Genomic DNA, 17,654 nt, shown 5'->3' with positions numbered 1-17,654 from the left:
GAAGGGGGAGGAAGAGGAGGAGGGGGAGGAGGAAAAGGAGGAGAAGGAGGTAAATAGGTAAATAGGATTCTGTTCAATATGTATTTCAATATGGGATTTGAGTTTCCTGATATTTAAACATAATGTGCATATTTCATTTATATAGTACTTCCCCGATAGAAAAAAAAGTACCACTTTATACAACACGTGGCCTATTGCTAATGCCCAGTGATTCACAGCCTGTTGAAGCTGAACAAATCTTAGGATTTGAATTCAAAGATGGTTGCCTTTTTTTTTTTCCACACCCCATTTCAAAATGAAATATTCTGCGGAACTCCAATATTTAAAATAGATCATAATTTGTTCCATAGACTATCGCTCTTTTCTTAAGTGATATAACTGCACAAAATATCTGGGGGAACCGGACAAGAAAAGGAGCAGTTTGTTTTCAACAAATATACTTAAGCTCTCCTTTTTCTTTTCATAAGGACAAGCACTTGGCAATAGAATTTTTCAGCAACAAAGTTACTTTTTTTAGTTTATTTATTTATTTTGGGGAGGGGAGGGACAGAGAGAGAGGGAGAGAGAAAATCCCAGGCAGGCTCTGCACTGTCAGCACAGAGCCCAACGTGGGGCTGGAACCCACCACCTGTGAGATCATGACCTGACCTGAAATCAAGAGTCTGGTACTTAACCGACTGAGCCACCCAGGTGCCCCAATAAATTAAAAAAAAAAAAAAATGCCTGTCAGTGTCCACTGTATTAGCAAAGTATATCAAGATAAATGAGGGGCGCCCGGGTGGCTCAGTCGGTTAGGTGTCTGACTTCAGCTCAGGTCATGATCTCAGGGTTCGTGGGTTCGAGCCCCGCGTCAGGCTCTGTGCTGACAGCTCAAGAGCCTGGAGCCTGCTTCGGATTCTGTGTCTCCTTCTCTCTCTGCTCCTCCCCAACTAGTACTCTGTCTCTGTCTCTCAAAACGATTAAAAAAATTAAAATTACGAAATAGATGAAAAGGATAAGGTCAATGAGACCAAAGATGGAATGCCCAGTTTGTAAGCGGCCCAGGTGTATGAGAATGAAAGAAGCTACAAGTAACTAGGATTCTTCACAGCTCCGTTGGAGAAGACAGACGTGACAACTACAAGTAGGTAGCTATTGTATTTTTTATTGTACATAGTGACTTATGTAGTGAGGGTGGGATCCCTAAAAACACTGCAAGATACAGAAACAACCAAATGGCTCCTACGAAACAATTACTGCAGCACATTGGAACGGGAATGGAGTAAGCAAAATGTCAGACCCACAAAATCTAAGCAGAAGACCCTGAACCTCAAGGAGCACCCAACGTCCAGCACATCCTGGGAGTCGTAGGCCTTCAGCCCAGCAAGCAGCCTCAGTCTCCTCTTGGGGAAGAGAGGCCCCGCCTTCCGCCCCGCCCCCCGGAGTACTAACGGCCGTCCCGCCTCGCTCAAGGGAGCGTCGGACTCCCGAGAGCCCCGCCCCCCAGAGACCCAGCGCAGCCCGGCGGGCCCGGGACAGCCTGACTCGAGATGTGATCGTGATAGAGCATCTTCACGAATTTCCCATGGCGCGATTTGTTGTGGCCAAAGCTGGATTTCTCGCAGGCCAGCAAGTGCCACACCTCCGGAAGCCCGAGGCGAGCTGGCCAGGGGTACAACCTGGCCTCCAGGAACCCAGCGCGTCCCGCCCTTCCCGCTGCCTCGCTCCGCCCCCACTCGCCACGCCCCTCGGACTTGCGCAGTGCCGCCGGTAGGGGTGGGGCTAGCGGCTCGCTCAGGCCTGGCGGTTGGGGAGGCGGTTTAGAACACATGCAGAAGCTCCTAAGCCGGTATTTGAAACGGAAACTCATCGGTCAAAATAGAAATACCGGTACCTGGAAACCTGGAACTTGTCTTTTCGAAGCCACCTTTCCCGTCATCACCTCTGCCTCTCCGGGTTCCCATAATCGTCCTTATGGACCGCTGGTCGTGTGGTTGCCTGCAGAACGCCTCCTGGACCCCCGACTGGTTGAACTCCCAATACCTTCTCAGGCCTCTTAGAGGGACTGTCCAGTGCAGTACTGTGAAAAGAACCATCACAGTGGAGACGCCCATTGCTGCACACACATAGGCACCTCCGGCGCGCAGGTCAGTGACCTCCTAAGCCCCTTGGGGGACCACGCCCAAGCCACTTCCTTGACTCCCAGGTGGGAGTCCCAAGTGGCTGATTATTTTATTTCGGACCTCTTGGCCTAATTCACACCGGCCAGCTGGACCAGAAGCTCCCATTCATCCTTCCCAAAACGTCAGAGAGGTTTGTGGAGGGGATGCTTTGGAACCCCTTATAAATATCTTTTTTTTTTTTTTTAAGTTAATATACGTATTTTGAAAGAGAGCGAGCATGAGCAAGGGAGGGGCAGAGAGAGAGAGAGAATCCCAAGCAGACTCCCGGCACTCAGCGCAGAACTAGACGCAAACCTGAGATCGTGACCTGAGCTGAAATCCAGAGCCCCACACCTGAGGGACTGAGCCACCCAGGCACCCCTCTTTTTTTTTTTTTTTTTTTAATATTTATTTGAGAGCACGCCTAGCAGAGGGGCGGGGGGGGGGGGAATGGGGGGAGAGAATCCTAAGCAGGCTCCATGCTGTCAGTGCAAAGCTGCAGATTCCTGCTCAATCTCAGGAATCGTGAGATCAGGACCTGAGCCCAAATCAAAAGTCAGTGGCTTAACAGACTGAGCCACCCAGGGGCCCCTAAATATCCCTTTTTAAATATACTTTCAGAATACAGAATAATTAAAACAATCTGTCGCTGTTGGGAGTTGTAGTGATAATTTTCTTATGTCATTTTTCTATTTAGTTTTTCTGGTTAACTCCAATTACGAGGTCACGACACACATCTCCAGCTAATTTATGCACAGCTCCAATTCTGTGCAGGGAGGATGCAAAACAGCAAACTATCCATGGTAGGACTTTCTGGAGCATCAATTCTACAAGATTTGGAAGAAATGAAGTCATTTCCAAGGTAAGTAATTGAAAACTTAAAACTAAGACAAGGCTGGAAAGTCCTATGCCATTAGCGATGGTCCATAATCTATGCCTGAAATGTCAGACTTTCTCTAAGAAGAGACCCTAAGGATAACTTATTTCCCATTAGTTTAAACAGAAAAAATTATAAGGCATAGCAAGTCCCATCAAAAAACCCGACCAGGGGCGCCTGGGTGGCGCAGTCGGTTAAGCGTCCGACTTCAGCCAGGTCACGATCTCGCGGTCCGTGAGTTCGAGCCCCGCGTCAGGCTCTGGGCTGATGGCTCAGAGCCTGGAGCCTGTTTCCGATTCTGTGTCTCCCTCTCTCTCTGCCCCTCCCCCATTCATGCTCTGTCTCTCTCTGTCCCAAAAATAAATAAACGTTGAAAAAAATCCCGACCAATTTTGTGGCATCTGGCTGGCTCAGTCGCTAGAGCCCCTCGATCTCGGGCTCAGGAGTTAGAGCCCCACGTTGGGAGTAGAGTTTACTTAAAAATTAAATTAAAAACATAGTCATTGGCATACAGGTGCTTTGTGTGCACTAGCAGTAGCTACTTGTAGACCAATAACGTCAGATGTTGTACATCTTGCCAACACTCCAAAGTGTGATTGGCCTGCAGGTTGTATTTGGAAGCAACGTGAAACTTCTTCTCAAGCCGTTTAAAATATTTTTGGGGGGGCGCCTGGGTGGCTCAGTCGGTTGAACGTCCGACTTCGGCTCAGGTCATGATCTCATGGTTTGTGAGTTCGAGCCCCGCGTCGGGCTCTGTGCTGACAGCTCAGGGCCTGGAGGCTGCTTCGGATTCTGCGTCTCCCTCTCTCTCTGCCCCTCCCCTTCTCACACTCTGTCTCTCTCTCAAAAATAAAGATTTAAAAAAATTTAATAAAATGTATTTTTTTAAAGACTCAATATAGGGGCGCCTGGGTGGCGCAGTCGGTTAAGCGTCCGACTTCAGCCAGGTCACGATCTTGCGGTCCGTGAGTTCGAGCCCCGCGTCAGGCTCCGGGCTGATGGCTCGGAGCCTGGAGCCTGTTTCCGATTCTGTGTCTCCCTCTCTCTCTGCCCCTCCCCCGTTCATGCTCTGTCTCTCTCTGTCCCAAAAATAAATAAACATTGAAAAAAAAAATTTTAAAGACTCAATATAAACTTTATATACATATCAGCTAAAAATGTTGAGAGGGAAATAACTTCTATGCTATGTATTGAAAATGAAAACGTTCTTCCAGGAAAACATTAATTGGGGGATATATTCTGTGGGTATGCCTGTATTATGAACTAGATGGCAAAAATCCCATTTATTTTATTTTTTAAATATATTTTTTAAAGTTTACTTATTTTGAGAGAGAGAGAGTGCGCGCAAGTGGGGGGGGGGGATAGAGGATCTGAAGAGTGCTCTGTGCTGACAGCAGAGAGCCTGATGTGGGGCTCAAACCCGTGAACCGTGAAATCGTGACCTGAGCTGAAGTCAGATGCTTAACCGACTAAGCCACCCAGGTGCCCCCAAAGCCCATTGATTTTAAAGACTTTAAAGATTAAAGCTATAACTTCAAGTAAACTTGGCGCTGAGAAGTCCTTTCAGCTTATGACCCCAGAGTTCTGCAGTCCTGTGTCAGTAATGATCCCTTGCCAACATCAGCATACAAAGGTGCCCTAATGTTGTGCATTAACACAGACCTCCTTTGACCCCAGAGTCCTCTCCATTTCCCATTTTCCTCTGCTCCTTTCAAGTACCTCTCCTCTCCTCTCCTGAACCCATTCCATTCCCACTTTCCTCCACACCATTTTGCTTTCATGGTGTCACCAATGTTTTCCATTTTGCTAAATTCAAGATTCAGTTTTCTCTCAGTCTTATAGCTGAATTTGAAACACGATTGAGCACTTCTTTCCTCTGGATTCTCAAGCCCCCCCCCCCGCCCCCGATTCCTTCCCATCTTACTCTATCTTCCTTTTATTCCTCCTCCTCCTCCTTTAGATCTCTGGGACCCTCAGCCCCTTTCTCTTTCTTGTGGGCCCTCTTCTCAGAGCAAACCTGCAGAGGCTCCCAGCTTTGAATACCATCTATCTGCTGAGAACCCCTAGGCCTGGGGCTTCTTTTCTGAGGGGAGCACTCAGGAGCCATCATTGACTCTCTTTCCCTTCCCACCCCACCACATGCAGTCCTCCAACAAGTCCTCTTGACATGCATCCTGATTGCAGCCTCTTCTCATTGCATCCATTTCTACAACCAGTTTCAGCCACTGTCCTCTCTTACTGATCTTCTGCAAACACTGCCTTCCAAACTAGCTTCCTGCTTCCCTCTATACTCTCCCGCAGTCCATTCTCCAGTCAGCATCCACAGTGCTCCATAAAAACACATGAAGGGGCGCCTGGGTGGCTCAGTCAGTTAAGCGTCCGACTTCGGCTCAGGTCATGATCTCGCGGTTCGTGAGTTCGAGCCCGGCATCGGGCTCTGTGCTGACAGCTCGGATCCTGGAACCTGCTTTGGATTCTGTGTCTCCCTCTCTCTGCTCTTCCCCTGCTCATGCTCTCTCTCTCTCTCTCTCTCTCTCTCTCTCTCTCTGGATTCTGTGTCTCCCTCTCTCTGTTCCGCCCCTGCTCATGCTCTCTCTCTCTCTCAGAAATAAAGAAACATTAAAAAAAAAAATTTATTTATTTATTTTTTTTTAATCTTTTTTTAATGTTTATTTATTTTGGGGACAGAGAGAGACAGAGCATGAATGGGGGAGGGGCAGAGAGAGAGGGAGACACAGAATCAGAAGCAGGCTCCAGGCTCTGAGCCATCAGCCCAGAGCCTGACACGGGGCTCGAACTCACGGACCGCGAGATTGTGACCCGAGCCGAATCCAAGAGTCAGACGCTTAACCGACTGAGCCACCCAGGCGCCCCAAAAAAATTTTTTTTTAAAACATGAAAAACAGGGGTGCCTGGGTGGCTCAGTCGGTTAAGTAGCTGACTCTTGATTTTGGTTCAGGTCATGATCTCATGGTTTGTTGAACTGAGGCCCACATCAAGCTGTGTGCTGACAGCATGGAGCCTGCTTGGGATTCTCTCTCTCTCCCTCCCTCTCTGCCTCTCCCATGTGCAAGCTTGCTCTTTCTCTCTCTCTCTCTCAAAATTAAATAAACAAACTTAAAAAAAAAAAGAAAACCATGATATATGTTAACCCCACCCCCCACCCCCCACAGACACCCCACTCCCCCTCCACTCCCTCCTATCCCCATTTAACCCTCTCACTGGCTTCTCACTGCAATAAAATAAAAGCTTAGGTAACCAGATAACCTGACCCCTGCCTACCTTTTTGACCTCATCTCCTCTCCTTGCTTGTTCATACTGTGTGTCAGATTTTCTGGTATCTAGAGCTGAAAGCAATCTTAACTGAGAAACAGTAAATCATAGAATCTATTGAGCATGGGAGGCTTGGAAAGAAATGTCTTAAGAGAGAATGAAGGGCCCAAAATGGTTTTTAAAAAACACAAAAGCATACAAAACAATGAAAGCATAAATGATCTGTATGTATATACCCAAAAGAATGTCTCAACAAAGTGAATGTTTAGAAACCAAGCCAGCGTCAAAGAAATGGAAATACCTTTGATTATATTTTAAAAACAAAAAAATATATATTTAGTAAATATAAAAGGACAAATACTGAACACATTATATTTCTGGCCCATAATGCAATACAATTAGAAGTAACAGAAATAGGGAATTTAAAGATGCTCAGCTTGGAGCTCCTGGGTGGCTCAGTTGGTTGAGCATCTGACCCTTGGTGTCGGCTCAGGTCATGTTCTCACAGTACATGGGATTGAGCCCTGCATTGGACTCCCCACTGACAGCATGGAGCCTGCTTGGGGTTCTCTCTCTCTGCCCCCCTCTCTCTCTGCTCCTCCACCACTCATGCACATGTTCTCAAATAAATACACATTAAAAAAAAAAATTAAAATGCTCAATTCTTTGAAAATGTTAAGATATTCTTTTAAATAAATTAATGCCTGGGTCAGGGTGCAAATCCCAAGCACAACTGCAGTGCCTATAAAATATATGTGCTTGTAAATACACCATACCCAGATATATGCAGGGTGATAAGAGAACTCTCTGACTCAGAAGCTTCTATTGTAACCAGGTTATGTTAAGCTCTGCCACAGAGTCCTTTAACATCATCTTATTACAAAAGGGAGCAACAGTGAAGGCAGTACTAGGAACTATAACTATTACAGATGCCTGATAAGTAGGACTGTGTTTTACTGGGCCTGACCTTGACCTCAGGATCCTTTCCAGCCAGGGCTCCAGGCCACACCACGAACGGATCTGTGTTACATACAAGCTCAAAACTGCCCTCCCAACAGCAGGCAGCCTGGAAACCGGCACGTGCAGCTGCAGTAGAAAAAAATGATGGCCCTCACGTGAGGACTCAGGATCCCAAAAGTTCTGGTCAGGCCTCAGCTTCAAATCTGCCTCACCCACAAAACACTCCCGACCCTCACCTTGGCTATACATAGCAGTCTCTTCTGAAATTTCCCTGTAATTCCTTTTCTCGTAACTCCCTTGCAGGCAAAATCTGCCTCACCCACAAAACACTCCCGACCCTCACCTTGGCTATACATAGCAGTCTCTTCTGAAATTTCCCTGCAATTCCTTTTTTTCGTAACTCCCTTGCAGGCAAAAGAGGAGAAACACTACTTGGGGAGCACTGTTATGTGCCAGGACTATGATCATCAAGAAGGCGGAGGCCACAGGATTGCACCTCAACCCCGGGGACCTGCCAAAGAAGAACTGCCACCAAATTTTCAATTGAGGACCCTTCCAGAACTCTTCAGTGACCTCACCGAGCGGTGTGCCTCTGGAAAAAACTCAACACTCACCCTAAATGAGATGTCTCTTCCCCATGCCTGGGAGGATAGGGGATAGATCCTCTAGGGGTGGATGCCTGGGCACAGATGTGACCCAGCAGCTCTGGAGCGAGTGGGTGTGCTCAGATGAGTTCTAGTTAATTTGTACATGAATAAAAAGCACTGGGATAGGGAAAAGGGCTCTTGAGTCCAGTAAGTGAATTTTATTTTATTTTTTTATTTTTTAAAATTTTTTTAACGTTTATTTATTTTTGAGACAGAGAGAGACAGAGCATGAACGGGGGAGGGTCAGAGAGAGAGAGGGAGACACAGAATCTGAAACAGGCTCCAGGTTCTGAGCTGTCAGCACAGAGCCCGATGCGGGGCTGGAACTCACGAACTGCGAGATCATGACCTGAGCCGACGTCGGACGCTTAACCGACTGAGCCACCCAGGCGCCCCAGTAAGTGAATTTTAAATATACAGGAGTTCATCCGCAAGACATCAGTCTACATTTGTTCTCTAGCTAGTAAGATTTTGACAAGAGGCAGGAGAAGAGCGGGAAGGCCACCCTGCTGGGCACCACCGTAGACGCGTGTTTAGATCTGGATCAGGCTCCCACACCAGGGGGCCCACCTGTGTGCTAACCGGCCTACAAGGCACTGTCCCTCGGGCTGAACAGGGCTCCATACAACCTCAGTGTTGCCAGCACTCTGGACAACTTCATTTTTCTTTCATATTTTTGAGGTAGAATTTGTACTCAGGACCTCTGCGTATGCAGAGGACTTAGGGGCCCGCAAACAAGCGAATTCACAAGAAGCTCTGAAGATTACCGCCCAAGTGTTTGGTGTCGTCTTGTGTATTACTGAATTGTCCATTAATCAAGAGACTCGGTGTAACAACCTCAACAGGATGTCAAAAGCAGGACTGCCGAAGCCCCAGGCCTGAGCCAAGGGAGGCCGTAGACCCAAGATTCAAAGCACATGCTCCGGACACCAGCTCTGCGATTGTACAAACTGCTTAACCCCATTCAACATTCATTTCCTAGTCTGGTAAATGGGCACTTTTACCTAAAAGGGATTGAAATGGTGTAGAAGGTCTGGGGCCACTAGTAAATGCTACTGGTATTTGTTGGTGTTAATATTACTATTATCAAACCTGCTGAAGGAAGTGACAGCCCAGTGTTCTCTGAGACAAACATGAATGAGAACCAGTTGTGTCAATAATCACCTCCCACAATCCAGCATTAAGAGCAACTCGGGGGGCGCCTGGGTGGCGCAGTCAGTTAAGCGTCTGACTTCAGCCAGGTCACGATCTCGCGGTCCGTGAGTTCGAGCCCCGCGTCAGGCTCTGGGCTGATGGCTCAGAGCCTGGAGCCTGTTTCCGATTCTGTGTCTCCCTCTCTCTCTGCCCCTCCCCCGTTCATGCTCTGTCTCTCTCTGTCCCAAAAATAAATAAACGTTGAAAAAAAAAATTAAAAAAAAAAAAAAAAAAAGAGCAACTCGGGCACCTGGGTGGCTCAGTCAGTTAAGGATCTGACTTCGGCTCAAGTCATGATCTCATGGTTCATGGGTTCGAACCCTGCATCGGGCCCTGTGCTGACAGCTCAGAGCCTGGAGCCTGCTTTGGATTCTGTGTCTCCCTCACTCTCTGCCCCTCGCTCGCTCGCTCTCTTATTCACTCTCTCTCAAAAATAAACATTAAACAAAATTTAAAAGCAACTCAGAAAATAGATGTCAATGCAGCCAATTAAGCCGACTGTGCTCTTTCCCCATGGGAGCCCAGTGTGCAATGGCTGCAAACAGTAGCCTCCTTGGTAGTGTATGCAGCCTGTTGATTGTACAGGTTGCCCTAAGGGACCTTGGAGACAGCCCTTTCCAGTGGACATTGAGGTGTGGCCTCATGCCACAGTCTAGGCTCCAGTCTAGGCTCCAGACAGGTATGTGGGGTGTATTTGGAAAGCCCCAGGGCACAGTGGCCAGGGTCCATATTGGCCAAGTGATCAAGTCCATTCGCAGCAAGCTGCAGAATAAGGAGCACGTGATTGAGGCCCTACGTAGGGCCAAGTTCAAGTTCCCTGGCCACCCGAAAAATCCACATTTCCAAGAAGTGGGACTTTAACGCGGATAAATTTGAAGACATGGTGGCTGAAAAGCTGCTCACCCCAGATGGCTGTGGGGTCAAAAATATCCCTTATCATGGTCCCTTGGACAAATGGAGGGCTCTGTGCTCATGAGAACCTCGGCACTGCCCCTTCTCTATTCATGCCCACCAATAAGTCCTACTTCCCGTCTTAAAAAAAAGAAAATAGATGTTAAATCCCTTCCCATTAAATGTGGTTTTTTTATTGTGTTTATTTCTACAGAAGCATCTCCCGTCCCTGATAAACACAGAAGACGAGAGAAAAGAGTAGCAGGGAAGAAGTACCCCAGGACGACAGTCCAGTCTCTGAAGATTCACCCAGGTTGGGACAGAGGACCTGCCCGAAGCCAGGACCAGCCTCTCCTCTTATCTCCCCGGTGGCACCCAGCCATCCTTTAAGCTCACCATTATTTTTTGATTCAGTGCTTTTGAATGCTGTGGAAGCACAGGTACTCCCTTGATTTGAATCCCATGCAGGCCACCTTGGCAGTCTGCACCTGCCATCCTTCCCTGCCCGTGGTCCTCGGTGTCCCCACATACAAGCCGTAAGCTCCTTGCACCACTCCCGTCCCCACGGCTGTCTCTGTCAGCCCTGGCCCACCTCCCACACCTGCTGCTGGGCTCTGTGGAGCTCAGGATCTTCTTGCTGCCCATATGAAAACAGTCTTTGGTTTTGTCCCTTCTTTGGCTATCCACCATGTGAGCTTTCATTGGCTTCATTGTGGTTTAAGGGCCACATCAGTTCTTTCCAGGTGGCCTGAAACACGGTATCTGCCTGAGTAAGAAGTTGGAGAAGCTCCCAGCAGCCCAGTCAGCCTTGGGGGGTGCCAGAGGGAGAGGCTGGGGTCCTATCACTGGGCCACCCAGCATGGAGGGAGTTGCCAGTTGTAGGACAAACCCTGGGGGCAGCTGGTTCCGTGTGGGGCATCACCACTGCTGCTGATGCTGTGGGTGGAGGGGAGGCCCCAGGGTCACACTAGGGACTGTGCTGGGGAAAGGGATGGTCCTTGTGTCTTGGGGGACTGGCAGGCACTTTGGATGGGCTGCTGGCCTTCCACTGACTCCTGGTGCTCCCCAGGCCGCTGACTTTCTGAGTTACAGAACACAGCAGAGGTGGGCAGGCCCACCGAAACCAGGCTCCTCCGGGTTGGCAGAGACCCTGGGCTGAAGCCTGTGGGAGCGGGAAGGACAGCAACTATTGGCAGGATCAGCTGAAGGCAGAGGCTTCGCAGCAATGGTCCACCGTCCACCTTGGGGCTCTTGCAGCCTAGGATCAGGTAGTTGGCCATCACTTCCTCTTAATTCTGGCCCATCAGCAGGTCCCAGATCTGGTCCCACTCATAGCCCACAGATAATGTCACCTCAGTTCTGCCAGGGATCCTTGTAGTCAGGGAGTGGCTCACTGTAAGGCTTTAGTAGTTCTGCTTCACGGGCCATGGTCATCCATGGGTCCTTCATGGTTTCCTCTAAAGCGCTTCTCTCACTGGGACCGAGGGGCAGGAATCTCTCTAGTAGGTCTCCCACGCTCCACAGACGTGGAAAGGGGAACATGGCATATCCTGCTCAGCACCCACTCCCACAGCTCCCTGAAGTCCTGCCAAGGCAGGGACCTGCTGGTCACTGGACAGTCATTGTATAGAGGATGGCTCCAGGCTCCACCCATCTCCTACGAGACTGTTGTACTCTTGGTGTAAGGGGACTACCACAGAAGGGGGTCAGCTTATGGCCGGCGGTGAACTCATTGCTGAATCCAGAGTATGCGACCTTGATGTTCGGGTCAGATTCCAAAAGCAGGCTCTCTGGCTTTAGGTCCCTGTGGATGATACCTTCCTGGTGGTGGTACTACACAGTGGACGCTATCTGGCAGAATCTGCCTCGGGGCTCCCCCTTTCTCATGCAGGCATGGCGCAGTTCAAACACCTGTCCTTCGCTAGTGGACTCCGTGACCGGGTCGCCTGCTTCCATGGTGCCAGCGACCTCAAGTAGTTTCACGACTCGGGGGTTGTGATTCAGGGCCTTCATGCTCTGGACTTCAAGGAATAGTCTCCGGAGGCTGGAGGAGCCCTGCTGACTCTTGTTAATGACCGTCATGGACGCCTCTGTCCCACTCGGGCTGTGCCAGACCAACCCCACCTGGGCAAAGCTGCCCTGGCCGACGGTCCTGAGGAGCCGGTGGTGGTTACTGTGGCTCTCCTGGTCACAGGATGGCCACAAGGCCCCGCAGCTCAGTGACTCACTGCTAGGAATGCTAACTAAAAGTGCCCCCTAACAGTACTAACAAACTAAATAAAGATGGGAAAGAAAAGAAAAAATGAGAAAAGAGAGGGAAAAAGCAAAACTGTGGCCAAAAGTCCCTCAGGTCCCCAGACACCAGCTTCCTGGCCTAAAAAAAACAAAACATGTAGGCCTGGCCAAGGGCTAATACAGAGAGGTGCTTAGGATTTTCTCTCGATGGCTCTTCTTGAGATCAGTGCAAGAAATGCACCTGTAAGGCTGGGGATAATTCACAGTGGTTTTCCCACTTGGTTCTCAGGTACCCTTTACTCTTAAAAGCGCGGGGGAGGGATGCCCCCAGAGGCTTTTTTGTTTACGTGTCTTACTTATAGTGATTGACACATACCTTACTAGAAATTAAAACCTGAAGGATGCTTCAGTAGCCTTTTCATGTCTAGTTTGGGAATCTAATAATTTTTGATGTTTAAAGAAAGCCATGATATCTATACTTAGAATAATTCAATTCCTTTTTCTTTAAACTCTAGATGATCGGTCTCAAAATGATACCACAATTTAACTGGCTTCACAATAGCCAATGACAAAGACTCTCCCTGACTAAACTTGAGTCGTTCTCCTCTAGGTCTGGACTTTGCAGCCTGCCCTTGTCTGGCCTGCATCACCCAGTTGTAGCAAGAACCTTGCCAAGTCAGTTTAAAGAGAACTCCCCACCCTCAATATCTCATAACATTCTTCACACACACACCCCACCTTTGGTGTCTGTGAAATAATAGAAAATATATATTGGTCTCTGTCCCTGGTTCTTGGCACAGGCTCCTGAAAGCCTTCTAATTTCCTAAGTGTTAAGACACTAGGAGTATCTCGTTTTCTAATATTTGGTCTTTAACCCCAGTTCCTGATTCAGGGCTCCTAAATTCCTTGGAATATCCTGGGTGGTAGGAATGTCTTGTTCTAATGAGGCAACTCTGGATGGGCTCCTGGATGACTCCCGGAGGGGAGTCTTTCTGACTGTTAGCAAAAGGCCAAGCCATGATTAGAAGCTTGGAATTTTCAGCCCCATACCCCCTCCCCAATCCTCCAGAAAGGGGAAAGGGGCTGGAAGTGGAGTTAATGATCTGTCATGCCTACGTGAGGAAGCCTCCATAAAAATCCTAACGGTATGGGGTTCAGAGAGTTTCCATATGGGTGAACACATTCACACTGGGAGCGTGATGTACCCCAACTCCATGGGGACAGAAGTTCCTGTGCTCGGGACCCTCCCAGACCTCACTCCATGTATCTCTTCATCTAACTGATCATGTATCCTTTATCACATCCTTTAATAAATGTAAGTGGAAGTGACTGGGTTTTCCTTTGTATGGCATCTGACCACCCTGGCCTGCCCACAGCAAGAATCCTGTTAGATCTGTTTAACTAGAATCCTGCCATCCCTGAGGTTTCCTTAGTAGTTTTCCATCTACTGACCCCAACCCTGCTCCTTGGCTATAAACCCCCACTTTGTGCCGTACTGGGGATGGGTCCCAGTTCTATACTGAGGCCTCTTTTTCCCCCTATTGCGGTAATTCCTGAATAAAACTTGCTTTTACTGCTTTAACTACTACTGTCCCGCTCTGGGTTTGTTTGGTTTTTTTTTTTCTTAACACAGTAGGGAAATATTCTGTTGCATAAGACACAACAAGGTACATTATTGACTTCTTTTCTAAGAGAGAAAGAGTACACACACAAGCAGAAGAGGGGCAGAGAGAGAATCCCAAACAGTCTCTATGCCATGAGTACAGAACTGACGCGGGAAGCTTGATCTCATGAACCCTGAGATCATGACCTGAGCCGAGTTCAAGCTGCTTAACTGACTGAGCCACCCAGGCTCCCCTGTTATTAACTTCTACAATGCTGAAGGGAAGTTAGCTTTCATCATATTTTTATTTCTTAGTTACAAATTTTGCCCAGAGTCTTTGGAGTAGATTTCTCCCTTCCATAAGCCAGAGAACTTGCTATGTCCATTACAGTATCCTTAAATGTAAAAGTTGAGGGGAGCCTGGGTGGCTCAGTCAGTTAAGCATCTGACTTTGGCTCAGGCCATGATCTCTCAGTTCATGGGATCAAGCCCTGCTTTGGGCCCTGCGCTGACCCCCAGGAGCTTGCTTGAGATTTTCCCTCTCCCTCTCTCTCTCTGCGCCCCCCCCCACTCAGCTCTCTCTCAAAATAAATTAACTTTTTAAAAATGTAAAATAAAATATTATTTGAAAGACAGAGGGCAGAGGAATCATTGAAAATATTGACGTGAACAAGTTATTTAATGTGTTCATTGAAAACTATTTAAAAATCTATGACTCAAGGAACTTCAGTTAGGTAGAATGAATCAATATTGTTAACCTTTATGGGTGTTTTTCAGTAAATATTAACTGATCCTCCCAATGGGCCAGGCATTGTGCTAAGTACCAGAACACAGAAGCATGGAATCTATCAAATGTGACACGGTACTGTGTATTAACTTAAGAAATAAATGTGTAAATTAAACTAAGAAATGCCTGGAGTATTGTTTTGCCGCCCATCCAGTATATATGTGCACACAGGCCAATATCCCTGATGAATATAGATGCAACATTTCTCTATTAGCAAACCAAATTCAACAGGACATTAAAGGATCATATGCCATAACCAAATGGGATTTTTCCCTGGGATGCAAAGATGATTCGACACACACAAATCAATAAATATGATATAGCACATTAAAAGGATGAAAGACAAAAATTGTGTGATTATCTCAACAGATGCAGAAAAAGCATTTGATAAAACTCAACATTTTTTCATGATAGAAAACATTCAAGTTGGATATAGAAGGAATACACCTCAACATAATAGAGGCTGTATATGAGAAACATACTGCCAACATCATACTCATTATGAAAGGTTAAAAGCAGGAATGAGGGGCACCTGGGCTCAGTTGGCTCAGGTCATGATCTCACAGTTCATGAGTTCAAGCCCTGCATTGGGCTCTGTGCTGTCAGCACGGAGCCCACTTTGGATCCTCTGTCTCCCTCTCTCTCTGCCTCTCTCTCAAAAATAAGCATAAATTTAAAAAATAAAAGCAGGAACAAGACAAGAGTGCACTCTCACCACTCCTTTTCAACATAATTCTGGAAGTCCCGCCCAGCTAAGCCAGAAAAAGAAACAAAAGACAGCCAAATCAGAAAGGAAGAAGTAAAATCATCTGTTGATAATATGATCTTGTATATAGAAAATCCTAAAGACTATAAAAAAACTTTTAGAACTAAAACATTCAGAAAAGTTTTTTTTTTAATATTTATTTTTGAGAGAGAGCATGAGCAGCCAAGCGGCAGATGGAGAGAGAGATGTAAAGTTTTTTTTTTTTTAATTGCTATTCTTAAAATAACCAGAAAGAAAGATTTCCTGTATCAGGCTGGAAAGATAGATAATGTCATCCCAACTTACCTTTGCTTAAGACTTTAAAAAAATGTTTATTTTGAAAGACAGTGCATGCAAGCAGGGAGGGACAGACAGAGAGAGAGAATCCCAAGCAGGCTCTGTGCTGCCAGCACAGACCCCAGTGTGGGGCTCCAACTCACCAATCGTGAGATCATGACCTGAGCCAAAACCAAGAGTCAGACGCTTAACCGACTAAGCCACCCAGAAAAGTTTTAAAATACAAAATCAGCGTGCTAAATTCAGTTGCATTTCTACAGACCAACAATGAACTAGCTGAAAAAGACAATAATCCCATTTACAATAGCATCAAAGATACCAAAGTGCCTACATACGAATGTAACTAAAGAAGTAAAAGCTCTGCCTAGAGCTTTAGATATTGGTTAATATCTAACATATCAAAATTACATTTTGATGAAAGAAATTAAAGTCACAAATAAATGGAAATAGAGCCCATGTTCATGGATCAGAAAACTTAATGTTAAAATGTCTATACTACACAAAGCCATGTAGGGATTTGATGCAATATCTATCAAAATTCCAATGCCATTTTTCACAGAAATAGAAAAAAAAAATCTTAAAATTTGTGTGGAACTACAAAAGTCCCTAGATAGCCAAAGCAATCCTAAAAAAGAACTAAGCAGAGGCATCATGCTTCCTGATCTAAAACTATACTACAAAGTGACAGTAATCAAAATGGTATGGTAACTACCATAAAAACAGGCACATAGACCAATGGATCAGAAACAAGAGCCCAGAAATAAATCCCCGCATATACAGTAAGCTAATGTTTGTCAAGGCAGCCAAGAATAGTCAAGAGGGAAAGGATAGTTTCTTCAGTAAATGGTGCTGGGACAACTGGCTATCCACAGGGAAAAGAATGAAATTGGACCTCTATCTTACACCACTCACAAAAATTAACTCAAAATGGATTACGGACTTAACAAGACCCCAAACCATAAAGATTCCACAAGAACACCTAGGGAATAATTTCCTCCACTTTGGTCTCAGCCATAATTTTTTGGATATGCCACCAAAAGCACAGTCAACAAAAGCAAAAATGAACAAGGGGGACTATATCAAACCAAAATGCTCTGCACAGCAAAAGAGATGACAACATGAGGAGGCAACCCATGGAACGGGAGAAAATATTTGCAAATCATCTATATGGCAAGGGGTTAATATCCAACATATATAAATTTAAAAACGGGCAGAGGACTTGAATGGACATTTTCCCAAAGAAGACATAGAGATGGCCAATTGATGCTCAACATCACTAATCATCAGGGAAATGCAAATTGAAACCGATCTGATATATCACCTCACACCTGTTAATGTAACTATTATAATAAAGACATGTGATAACAAATGTTGGCAAGGGCGTGGGGAAAGTAGAACGCTTGTGCACTGTAGGTGGGAATGTCAACTGATACAGCCACTATGGAAAATTGTATGAAGGCTCCTCAAAAACACTGAAAATGGAACTACCAGCAATCCCATTTCTGGGCATATGTCTGAAGGAAATGAAATCGCTAGCTCAAAGAGATAGTTACACACCCATGTTCATGACAGCATTACTCATAATAGCCAAGACATGGAAACAACCTAAGTGTCCACCAACATATGAATGGATAAAGAAAATATTATATATAAAGCTAAATGTGAGATTATATATATATATATAATATTCTAATATATGTATTAGAATACTAGTCACAAAGAAGGAAATCTTGCCTTTTGTAGAAACATGGTTGGACCTGTGGACCTTGAGGGCATTATGCTAAGTGAAATAAGTCAGACAGATAAAGACAAATACTGTATGATCTCACTTACGTGTGGAACCTAAAGACATGGAACTCGAGAGAATGGTGGTTGCCAGGGGCCGAGTAGTGGGAGAAATGGAGAGATGTCGGTTAGAATATAAACTTCCGGTTATAAGATGTAAATTCTGAGTATCTAGTATACATTATGGTGACTATAATTAACAATATTGTATACTTGAAA

At 46.2% G+C, this 17,654-nt stretch overlaps 1 long non-coding RNA gene and 1 other non-coding gene across 2 annotated transcripts; both read left to right on the top strand.

Moving 5' to 3' along the window:
* The first annotated feature begins 1,575 nt into the window (after window positions 1–1,575).
* On the top strand, window positions 1,576–13,800 carry LOC115507271. The gene is made up of 4 exons (XR_003966598.2): window positions 1,576–2,126; window positions 2,839–3,003; window positions 7,663–8,884; window positions 10,198–13,800. It is a non-coding gene; the product is annotated as an uncharacterized LOC115507271 (long non-coding RNA).
* LOC115509507 lies at window positions 9,572–9,705 on the top strand. Its single transcript, XR_003967395.1, has one exon. It is a non-coding gene; the product is annotated as a small nucleolar RNA SNORA70 (small nucleolar RNA).
* Window positions 13,801–17,654: the final 3,854 nt, after the last annotated feature.

This window comes from Lynx canadensis, chromosome A2 (assembly GCF_007474595.2).
Source record: "Lynx canadensis isolate LIC74 chromosome A2, mLynCan4.pri.v2, whole genome shotgun sequence".
Lineage (NCBI taxonomy): Eukaryota > Metazoa > Chordata > Mammalia > Carnivora > Felidae > Lynx > Lynx canadensis.
The sequence above is the reverse complement of the archived record's forward strand: the minus strand, read 5'-3'. Positions and strand labels throughout refer to the sequence as shown.